The sequence below is a fragment of the Balaenoptera musculus genome, chromosome 10, assembly GCF_009873245.2.
Source record: "Balaenoptera musculus isolate JJ_BM4_2016_0621 chromosome 10, mBalMus1.pri.v3, whole genome shotgun sequence".
NCBI lineage: Eukaryota > Metazoa > Chordata > Mammalia > Artiodactyla > Balaenopteridae > Balaenoptera > Balaenoptera musculus.
Window position 1 is genome coordinate 9,090,261 of NC_045794.1, and position 10,293 is coordinate 9,100,553.

The window sequence follows — 10,293 nt, forward strand, 5'->3', positions numbered from 1 at the left end:
TGTAACTGCACTCCCAGTCACTCCTATGCTCAGTGGTATAGTTTGCGGAGGTGCTTAAAAATTCCTGGAAATCCTAAATCAGAACTGAGGCAAGAGGGAGGCAAACTTGCCCAGCAGGTTCCCACAGGAGCTTGACCAGGTCAGTCCTGGGCCCGACCAGCTTCCAACCTGCTGTTCCAGCAGACAGCCTGCCCCCTCCCTCCTCCCAGCTTGCAGGGACAGTGTCCATCCAGGGGAACTCATGGCTCCCTTGGTCTCTAGGCTTGGTCTAAAAGGCAGTCTCCAAGGAACAGGCTTCGGGAGCCAGACAACATGGGAAACATGACCTGAACCTAGGGTCTATCTTGGTTTGTAACTTGTGAATGTTTAGAGATATGTATGCAGGCCTCCATTTGTATTCCTGCACTGGGCCCTGCAATGTTAAGTGTGAGCCTTTGGATAATAACTGGACACTTTCAACATGGAGGATCATCCTTAAATTCTGGAAAATGTGTTGTAGTGTTTCATTGATAATTTCTTTCCCAGTATATTCTACTTTCTTTGAAATTTGTGTTAGTTGAATTTTTTCTCGCCTATTGACTGTCTCTTCGCATTTTTGCTCTATTTTATGGAGGAGTTCTTAACTTCATCTTCTATTGAACTTTTCATCAACCAAATTTACAAGGACCAATATTTCTTTTTATCTTCTGCTTGATTCTTTATTTAATAGCATCCCGTTCTTGTTTGAAAGATGCAATATGTATTCTTGTTCCCTCAGAATATATTAATTACAGTTTCTTAAAGGTTTCTTCTACTCCTCATATTGTCTGTTTCCTCTGAATTCTCCTTTTACTGTTTCTTTACTTCAGTCTTATTTGATAGAGATTTTCCTCAAATGTCTGGTGATTCTTTGCTTTCTGTTCATACATCAGCGTTAGACACCAAGACAATCAGAAAACTCTATGTGCATTGAAAGAATTTTTGTAGAATCATGTACCTCACAGTAGGATGATTGAGTGGCATGATAACTATTTTGTTGAAACTTATCTCCAGGTGCTGTCTCTGAGACAGCTCTGAGTCTTCAGAAGAATCTTCCCATCTCCTGCTTGGCAAGCATAATCCTCACTGCTGGCGCTTTGGAGCTGGCCAGGGTAAGAGGTTGGACATCTCTCCATTTATTTTGTAGGCTTTCACTTGATTGTCCTGTTTTTTGAATAGCATCTCACTCGTATCTTCTTCCATAACAGTTGTCCCCAACTGTCCAGTGCCTCTCTGGTTCAGTTTTTCTAGACAGTAAACCTACTCTCTCCTGCTGCAACAAGGGAGGATATGAACCTGTTTCCAGTCACCTGTCTCCCCACCATCATCACTCCTCCTCCAGTCTAATCTTCGCATGCCTTGTGTCTACAGTCCTTGAGCCTTGCCAGGGTTCTGTAAGACCATTGGCTTACTTCTATTTGGTACCACTATCCCTGCCCCCAGACGTGCACAGCTACTGGAGTAAGTTTTTCTCCTTTCTGTATGTCATTAACCATTCTGCTGGTTTTCAGTCCTTATATACTGTGGCTGTTAATTGTCCTGCAAGTTTTATCAGAGATGATGTTTGCATTTCTGTTTCTTTTCTTGTTGTTCTTGTTTGGACTTTGAGAAGAAAGGGATAGGAAATGTTTTTTACTATTAACACATAAGTCGCTCTCAGTTATATTAAGGAAAAAATTGACCGGTAGGCGAAAAAATCAAAACAAAGGCTGACAAAGGCTTGTAAACCAAGGCTTCTGTTCCCAGCCTTCCACTCAAACAGCTCACACGAGGGTAACCAGTGACTTCCAGCTTGCTGAAACATGTCAGTGGATATGTTTCAATCTTCATCTTAACTTGCTTCTCAGAAGCAATGGACATTATTTACAATTCTGTCCTACTTAAAACACTCTCTTCCTTTGGCTGCATGATACTGTGTGTACCTGTTTCATAGTCTAACTCTCTGGTTGCTCTACTCCTTACTTCTTTCATTTATCAAATATTTATTGAGTCCCTCTTCTACACCAGTTATTTTACTAGGAGTTTAGGATGAATATAAAAATCATGATTCCCACCATCTAGGAGTTAAAGCCTTGCATGTCCTTTGCAGATGCATATGCTTCCATTTAGCCATGAAGTTATAAAATTCCTCTAACTTTGTTTTAGATTCTTTTCTCACTATATACTATCTCCTTAGAAAAGTTCATACTTAAAAAAAAAAAAAAAAAAAAGGTAACTATGTGAGGCAGCAGATGTGTTAACTTGATTGTGGTAATCATTTCACAATGTATGTGTATATCAAATCATCACACCGTACATTTTAATTCTATACAATTTTTTTTAATATAGAACACTTCACTAATTTATGTGTCATCCTTGTGCAGGGGCCGTGCTAATCTTCTCTGTATCATTCCAATTTTAGTATATGTGCTGCCAAAGTGAGCACTATATACAATTTTATTCATCAATTACACCTCAATAAAACTGGAAAAAATAAAAATAAAAACTCATCCTTGCCCGCGGCTTCAATTATTATCTATGTGCCATGATACAAAGTTGTGTGTCTTGCCAAGACCTCTCCTGAGCTTCACACCTTTACCAATATGACATCTTCATTTAAATATTTTAAAGGCACCACTCAGTACAGTATTTCCAAAACAAAATTAATCTGATAATCCTAACTCTAGAGACCACCATCCAACCACTCATGCAATACAAAATCTATAGCTTTAGCTCTGTGTCATTCCATACAAGATCCACCACCAATTTTTGTCCCCTTTTCTAAATATTTCTCAACTTGTCTCTATCTCTGTCACCACCTCCATTCACCTATGCTCTACAGTATCCTCCCTACTTGGTGACCTGTAACCATTTTCGCTTTTCCTCCAAATTCTTTTCCAAGCTGTAGTCTGCAGCCAGGGTTAGCTTTTCAAACCATATATGTGGTATATGTGATATATATCACATATATGTGATAATGCAATGTGTGTCCCCAACAAAAACCTATTCTGTCCAGCCAGAGGACTAGGAAACAGACAGCCTAGCATGGCAGAAAACATTTAGACAATAATCCCTCTTCTATAGTCAAACACAACAGAAAAAGCTATGGCCCCAAGTGGGGAGCCTAGACTTCCACACATGCCCGGCTGTAACAAGGTGCCCAAACCTGTGCCAGAGTAAAGTCAGAGAAGACCGAGGAGGAACTGGAACTTCCATCCCCACTTAGCAGTTTAAGACCCTCATTTTCCCCCCACTCCACAGAGTTAGTGGCGACCAGATGGGGAGCCTGGACATCCTCCCTCATCCAACAGTAACGAAGCACTCCCTCCTTTCCATACTGGGGTGGTGTCAGTGGAGACTACATGGAAAGCAGTAACAAGACACCCCTACTCCTCCCAGACAGGGTGATATCAGTGGAGGCCTTGTGGGGAGCCAGAATTCCATCCTTCACCAGGCAATTATGGGGAACCCCTCCCCTGCTTGAGAGTCAACACAAGTTGAGGGGGAGATCTTTACTTCTGCCCCTACCTGGCAGTAATTCAGTACCTCCACCTTTTACCTGCTGGAGTAGTATCACAGAAATCCAGCTAAGACAGAAGATTTAAATAAGATCCAGAGCCTCTACTACCTAAAATATCCTGTTTCAATTGAAAGTCATTCATCATACTAAGAATCAGGAAAATCTCAACCCGAATGAAAAAGACAATCAGTAGATGCCAGACGAAAAGGCCAGAGATATTAGAATTATCTGACAAAGAGTTTCAAGCAGTTGTCATAAAAATGCTTCAATGAGCAATTACAGACATGCTTAAAACAACTGAAAAAAAACAAAGAAATAAAAAGTCTCAGCAAAGAATCAAAATGTATAGCAGAACGAAAAGGAAATTTCAGAACTGAAAATTATAATAACCAAAATTTTAAAAGTTAATGGAAGGGCTCAACAGCAGAGGAAAACAATCTGTGAACTTGAAGACAGAACAATAGAAATGACTCAATCTGAACAACAGAGAGAAAAGTGACAGAACAACAAACAAACAAAACAAAACAAAAAACCTAACAGATTCTTAGGGTCCTGCAGGAGTATAACAGAAGGCCTAATATTCACGTCATCTGAATCCCAGAAAAAGAAGACATATAGGGCAGACCTGAGAAAAAAACTCAAAGAAATAATAGCTGAAAACTTCCCAAATTTGGCAGAAGATATAAGCCTAAAGATTGAAAAAGGCAAGCAAATTCCAACCAAGATAAACCCAAAGAAATCCACACCAAGATACATCATAGTCAAATATTTGAAAATAAAGACAAAGAAAAAAATCCTGGAAGCAGCGAGAGAAACAACTTATCTATAGGGGAAAAACAATACAAATGACAGAAAATGTGAAGCCAGAAAGAAGTGGCACAATACTTTTTAAGTACTGAAAGAAAAGAACTGTCAATACTGATTTCATATAGTAAATTTATCTCTCAGGAATGAAAGGGAAATAAAGACATTGGATGAAGGAAAACAAGAGAGTTTGTCACCAGCAGATCTACCTGAAAAGAATGGCTAAAGGAAGTTCTCTAAACAGAACGAAAATGATGAAAGAAGGAACTTTGGAACATCAAGAAGAAGAAAACAATGGAAAGGGGGAAATATGGGCTGATAAAATACATCTTCCTTTTTCTTTTGAACTTTTTAAATATGTTTGACAGTTAAAGCAAAAATTATCTAATAGTCTCTGATATGGCTCTAAATGTGTGTAGAGAAGTATTTAAAACAATTATAAGCAGAGAAGGGTAAAGGAAGACATACAGGGAGGCAAGATTTCTACAGTTCAGTCAAAGTGGTAAAATATTGACCCTCTTAGACTATTAAAATGTATGGGTATATAATGTAATACCTACAACAACCACTTAAAAAAAAAAAACTGTACAAAGAGATATACTCAAAATACTATAGATAAACCAAAATGGAATTTTTAAAAAATATTCAAGTAGCCCACAGGAAGGCAAAACATAGAAAATAGAGAAATAACAAGATAAACAGAAAACAAAAAGTAAAATGGTGCACTTAAGCCCCAAACATATCAATAATTACATTAAGTGTAAATGGGCTAAAGTAAACAAAATGTTTGAAAATTGGGGTGGTTCTGGACTAGAGAAACAGAATAGCCTACACCAGTATAAAAATTTGCCCAATATTTGTATTTATATATAAATCGCACACACTTTATGTAAACCCATCTAACATTGTTCAAAATAGTATAACACCTGTCAAGGGCCACCATCAAGTCTCTTTCAGACATCCAAGGACTAGAAAATTACTGAAAACAAAAGGTCACAGATTCTCAGAAAACCCACATCCTGTAGAAGCACTGCCAGCCCAGTTACAACCGTGGACCAAAACAGATGTGAACCCCCCCCCTCTTTCCTGCACCTTGCCCTTTAAAGCACAATAAAAGACTCACCCCCCCACCCTTCAGAGCCAACACCACTCTATGCGTTTGGCCCCTCTCCTCCCTTGGAAAGTGAATAAAAACTTTCTTTTCTACCCTTGTTAATACTTCTGTGAATTCTTTCACAACCCACATCAGCTCACCTAACATTATAGGTTAAATATTATTTAATATTTTGTATAATTAATTTTTGGTACAAATTAATTAATTTTGTACAATTAGTAATAGCATACAGAACTTGTACACAGTGTAAATAACTCACACAGAGCTTTCAGCTCAGTCCAGGCCTTCAGTGGTAGATATTATTACGAGGACAGAAACTGGGTAGGGTTTCTCATCATTTGCAGTATGATACTCTCTCCAGCCCTGAGTCAGCCACATGATCATGAGGGTAAACAACTGATAGACTTTACAACCATTCCGTATGCATACAGCCATTCTGTTTTTCACTTTTGGAACAGTATTCAGTAAATTACATGAGGTATTCAACACTTTATTATAAAACTGGCTTTGCCCAGTCAGATGATTTTGCACAACAGTGGTTGACGTAAGTGTTCTGAGCACGTTTAAGTAGGCTAGGCTAAGCTATGGCATTTGGTAGGTTAGATGTATTAAATGTATTTTCGACTTAGGATATTTTCAACTTACAGTGGGTATTGGGTGCCTAACCCCATTGTAGGTTGAGGAAGATCTTTATACACTCTTCCTAAGTCACCTCTCTAAACCCACAGCTTCAACTGCCACTTACACCAGGATCAGTAAATACTAAGCAGACATGCTACAAATTCCCCCTTCAACCAATCCCCCAGTTTGGCTGGACTCACCTCTATTCTCTAGGTAACCGCTTAAACTATGCAGCTGGAATTTGAAATGAAATCTTTTTTCCATTCTGGATAGATACTAATGAGTGCCTATTTTGAGTCCACTAACACTTTTTCTTGGCTAAATTTCACAAATCATTCCAATAGTCCATCATAAAATTCCATGCTGAAATCCACTTGAAATTAAAAAGAAAATGGGAAGAGAAATTGGAAAAATAGTCATTGACAGAACAGAAATAGTTTTATATCCTTAAAAGAGATCAGTGGAGGCCTTGGAACTACTTTCCTATTTAGATGAAAAGCCCTGAGACAAGTGGCGTGATGGAGCCAGGCTAAGGAACCCTCAAATCTGATGTGCTCTGGTGCAAGCCCATGTGACAGATCACTGATGACATGGAATACTTCTCCCTGAGGCAAACTAATAAATTAATAATTCTTTACATTAATGATCCCCAAAATCAGTGTATTATTTGTTGAAATATATTAAGGAGCAAAAAGGAAATTTCAATTGATTTGATATAACTGACTCATTTTATAAGAGGAAGCTGGGGTTCACAAGAGGCAGAGATACAACTGGTAGAATCTCCATCTCTTCACTCCCAAGTCTGCCCATCACTCTAAACTTGTGGCATTTTAGTTTGTCATTTATACTGTGGCATATACATACTGTGAAGTATAAATATGTCAAACCAACTAGTTTTACATAAACTCACCCACACCCTTTTGCAAAAAATATAGTGTAAACATAAAGAAAAACATGGGTGACTGTTTCCATCCCCCACTGAACCAAACCAGTTCTAGAGTAAGATGTTCTCTGCTGTCTGTGGCATGGCTTCCCAAAGATGCTCACCTATTAATTCCCAGAACCAGTGAATATGTTCAGTTACATGGTAGAGGGGGGAATTAAGGTCATTAATCAATTGACCTTGAAATAGAGATTATCCTAGGTTATCCAGGTGGGTCTCAATGTGTCCTCAAATGTGGAAGAGGGAGGCAGTAGAGTCGGTGTTGGTGACTCTGTGATGTACTGTCAGAATCAACCGACCTTTGCTGGCTTCAAAGATGCAAGAGGGCCAAGGAAAATGGGCAAGAAAATGGATTTTTCCAGAAAGGCTTCAGAAAGGAACTCAGCCCTGCCAACACATCGTTTTCAATCCAGTGAGATGCCTTTCAGACTTCCGAGCTACAAAACTGTAAAATAATAGGTTTATATTATTTTAATTTACTAAGTTTGTGGTAACTTGTTATACCAGGAATAGGAAAACCAATATACTTTCCATAGGCTCATTTCATACTTTCCTGTGGTCATAAGGAGTTGGCGCCTGATTATAAAGTATTTATGAGAGGAATAAAATGGTTATTGGTTCTGAAACAAGGCAACTAAGCAATATGTTGCCTCATAAAATAAAAACCCCCTCTCAAAATTTAGTACAAATGAACATTTATTGAGCCCATATTAAATGGGACATGGTTAAGAGATGCCCCTCTTCTGTCTGTGTATAATTCCTGCCACTCTGTTTATCCTCAAGTAGGTACCTCCTGTGTCTCACTAGTCTTTTACAATTATTCAAGCTCCTATAATGGAATGGAAGGCTTGTTCAGAGGCCCAGAATCTTCTTAGAAAGTTGTGGTTAGTAGAGTGGTGGTCACAGGTAATGAGAATCTGCTTCATTTTCTAAACTAAAAAGCAAAACAAAAACAAAAATGAAAACATGAGTTGCCAAGAGAAACAAGAAAACTTAGTGCTCAAAAGATCAGGCTCATCTTTCTCATTTCCCACTGTGACAGTGGGTGCGTGATTTAATTTCTTTAAGGTGTAAATTCCTTATTCTCCTGCCCTCTCTTTGAGCCTTAAGCAAGATACCTGCCCACTGTCCAGGTATCCATTTTAATGCCTGAAGAAGTTACTTTAGAAATTTCCAAAAAAGCCAGGAGTGAGGCAAAGTATTAAAACCGGGACCTGCTGATTCAGAGCTTCTAGGCTTTACAGCTTTTAATTGAATTATATATTTTATGAATCAGAAAATCTGATGCCTTTTCCTCAGGCTCTCCCTTAAAAAGATTCCATGCACTGGACTGGAATCCACATCCTAGTGAGACAGGAAATCTTGGAAAACTCAAGGGAGAAAACTTGTTTATCCTATGCCTATTTGGTGACTGAAAATCCAGACAATTAGACTTGGACGGTAAACCTCACAGAGGAAAGAGGCTGTCTTTTTCACCTCCGTATTAGAATTATAGCTGATCTCAGCATCTGCAAAGTTTTAAATTGGAATCCTTTCCCAGTGGACTAACACCAGCATTGAAAATGGTGTCAAGTCCCTGATAAGACATCAGAGACAAGAGGAGAAACTTACCAAAAAACACCGTGTTGGACTCGTTGCTTCCCGTGGAGGCGCTGGGCTCCTCTATAATTAAGTAAAGAAATGGTTTTTATTCACTTCCAGTAAGGATCATTCACAGTGTGCCTGTCATTCAGCTCACAGCCTCAAGTCGCCCCCTAGTAAACGTAGGACTCCATTGAGTCTATGACGCAAAAACCTCCCTTCTAACCGCCAAGGCACTCTGCCATGCCTGAAATCCTACCAGTGGAAGTGAAACACAAGTGCACTTCATGAGAAGGATTTAGTTAAAGGGCTGGTCTCCACTCACACTTAGAAGTCCCTGAGAGACCCAACCTTTTTTTTAACAGGCCCTTCAGCCTCCGCTAAAATACAATTTCTAGATTTCTCCAACTACTATCTGCAGTCCCCTATACACTTTAAGCAGTGCTGGAATACAGTAGATCTCAATCAATGTTAGCTATTATTTATAGACATAAGAATCAGAGTGTTTAGAAATGTGCTTTTGTAAGTAAGGCCCAAGGGTCTTTCTTAGCAAAAATCCCAGGCATTCCCCCAGACTACTGGGGTTTGTTTGCGGGGGTAGAAGGCATTGAAATCTTAATGACTTCTTGGCTGAGTGGCAGACAGAAAATTGAAAAATGATGGCGGCTTGAGAGAGGGATGGGCAGAGATAGGGACACTGCTTAACTCATGAAGCTTTTAAATCGCTCTATTGTCTGTTCAGTCTATATTCAGATAAGATTTACACTTAGCGTAACCTTTACTCCGAAAGTTCTCTATTTGAAATGAATTGTCATCAACTGGAAAAGAAAAGGAAATTGTTAACCCCTTTTTTGACACCACATCCATCGACCCTACGGAGACATGAAGGAGCTTGTCCTCTTTAGGGAAGCCCAGAAAGCAGGTCCCAGAGATCAGATCAGGTCAGACCTTGGGGCTGGAGCTATGTTGGTGTTCAACCAGTTGTAATTCCTGGCGTTCTGGGAAATGCTTCAACTTTCCTCAAGTTTCAGTGAACTTTTGGCTAAGTTTACTTCACCTCAGAGAACAAAGCAGCAAAAGTATCCCCAAATGTGTAAATTACTATAGGACTTTCCTATGTAAAGAACTATAAATAAGGAAGGGGAGGCAGGGAGGAACTTCTGCATTTCTGAAGAGAAGAATCCTCACCTGTGACCTCAGTGGCTTCTTCCTTAGAGCTCAGGGTGTTTAATTCCACATTAGTAGGCAATTCTAGGAAAACAAAATGGAGATCGGGAATTGTCACAGACATATGCTGGGAATCAAGTACACTGGACAAAAGCAGGCTTTCCCTCAGAAATGTAAAAGAGGGAGCCTACCAATTGCTGCCCAGGCCTCCTCTGAGGACAGATCCCTCACTTACCAAAAGTCCGTGTGTTCTCCAGATACATGTCAGTTGTTGTTTCTGCATCTTCAGTGAAGTCATGGTGCGTGGTCAAGTCTGACAGGTCAGTGGTCGACTCTAGGCCAGTGGTCGACTCTGGGTCAGTGGTCAACTCTGGGTCAGTGGTTGACTCTGGGTCAATGGTCGACTCTAGGCCAGTGGTCAACTCTGGGTCAGTGGTTGACTCTATGCCAGTGGCCAACTGTAGGCCAGTGGTCGACTCTGGGTCAGCAGTCGACTCTAAGCCAGTGGTCAGTTCTGGGTCAGTGGTCGACTCTAGGCCAGTGGTT

At 39.8% G+C, this 10,293-nt stretch overlaps 1 non-coding gene across 1 annotated transcript; it reads right to left on the reverse strand.

Moving 5' to 3' along the window:
* Window positions 1-2,336: 2,336 nt before the first annotated feature.
* On the reverse strand, window positions 2,337-2,443 carry LOC118902962. Its single transcript, XR_005021672.1, has one exon. It is a non-coding gene; the product is annotated as a U6 spliceosomal RNA (small nuclear RNA).
* Window positions 2,444-10,293: the final 7,850 nt, after the last annotated feature.